Source organism: Otolemur garnettii, unplaced genomic scaffold (genome assembly GCF_000181295.1).
Source record: "Otolemur garnettii isolate 467f Iridium unplaced genomic scaffold, OtoGar3 scaffold00052, whole genome shotgun sequence".
Taxonomy (NCBI): domain Eukaryota; kingdom Metazoa; phylum Chordata; class Mammalia; order Primates; family Galagidae; genus Otolemur; species Otolemur garnettii.
The window spans coordinates 7,296,799-7,298,368 of NW_003852447.1; the positions used below are offsets into that span (position 1 = coordinate 7,296,799).

Genomic DNA, 1,570 nt, shown 5'->3' on the forward strand with positions numbered 1-1,570 from the left:
ATCAATTGAGAGAATCATATGGTCTTTGTTTTTTAATTTGTTTATGTGATGAATTACATTTATAGATTTACGTATGTTGAACCAGCCATGAGATCCTGAGATAAAACCTACTTGGTCGTGGTGTATAGTTTTTTTGATGTGTTGCTGGATTCTGTTTGCTAGGATCTTGTTGAATATTTTTGCATTGGTATTCATTAGTGATATTGGTCTATAATTTTCTTTTCTTTTGGGGTCTTTTCCTGGTTTGGGTATCAAGGTGATGTTTGCTTCATAGAATGCGTTGGGTAGTATTCCTTCTTTTTCTATGTTTTGGAAGAGATTAAGTAATATAGGTACTAGTTCCTCTTTAAAGGTTTGGTAGAATTTTGATGTGAAGCCATCTGGTCCCGGGCTTTTCTTTTTAGGGAGATTTTGTATAGTTGATGCTATTTCAGAGCTTGATTATAGGCCTGTTCAACATTTCTACTTCATTCTGGTTAAGTCTTAGAAGGTGGTTTGCTTCCAAGTATTGGTCGATTTCCTTCAGATTTTCATATCTCTGAGAATAAAGTTTCTTATAATGTTCAGTAAGGATTTTTTTAATTTCTGAGGGGTCTGTTATTTTGTCTTTACCATTTCTGATTGATGAAATTAAGAGATTTTACTCTTTTTTTCTTGGTTAGGTTGGCCAAAGGTTTATCTGTTTTACTGACCTTTTAAAAAAACCAACTTTTTGATTTATTGATCTCTTTATTGATTAAATTTCATTTAATTCGGCTCTAATTTTGGTTATTTTTTTTCCTTTTGCTGGGTTTGGGATTGGAGTGTTCTTTTTCCAGTTGCTTGAGATGTCCCATTAGGTTGTTAACTTCTTCTCTTTCCGTTTTCTTGAGGAAGGCTTGCAGTGGTATAAATTTTCCTCTTTGGACTGCCTTTGCGGTATCCTTGAGGTTCTGGTAACTCATGTCTTCATTGTTGTTTTGTTCCAAAAATTTGGTAATTTCCTTCTTGATCTCATCTCTGACCCACCTATCATTTAGCGGAAGGTTATTTAGCTTCCATGTTTTTGTATGAGTCTGCAGGTTCCTGTTGTTACTGAGTTCAACTTTTATTCCATGATGGTCTGAGAAGGTGCATGGAATAATTTCTATGCCATTTCTATTAATAAATTGGAATGGCACAGGTATTCTTATATTCCTTGAGCTTTATTTCTATTTCTTTCTTTTTCCTTTTTTTCTGAAATGGAGTCCTATTCTGTAACCCAGGCTGAAGTGCAGTGATTTACTGCAGCCTTGAATACTTGGACTCAAGTAGTCCTCCTGCCTCAGCCTCCTGAGTAAGTGGGACAACAGATGCCCACCATGCCAGACTAGTTCCATTTCTTAGTGTAGCATACCATCATCTCAATAACTAATAAGAATTAGTATTTGGGGAGAGTGCTTGAGCTTAGGAGTTCAAGACCAGCCTGAGCAAGAGCAAGACCCCCTTTCTACTTAAAAAAAAAAAAAAAGTAGAAAAGCTAAGGCAAGAGGATTGCTTGAGTCCAAGAGTTTGAGGTTGCTATAAGCTATGATGATGTGATGGCACTCTA

At 35.9% G+C, this 1,570-nt stretch overlaps 1 protein-coding gene across 4 annotated transcripts in view; it reads left to right on the plus strand.

Moving 5' to 3' along the window:
* The window catches only part of STRN3 (striatin 3), a 114,000-nt gene that overhangs the window by 26,882 nt on the left and 85,548 nt on the right, over positions 1-1,570 (plus strand). The window lies entirely within an intron of this gene.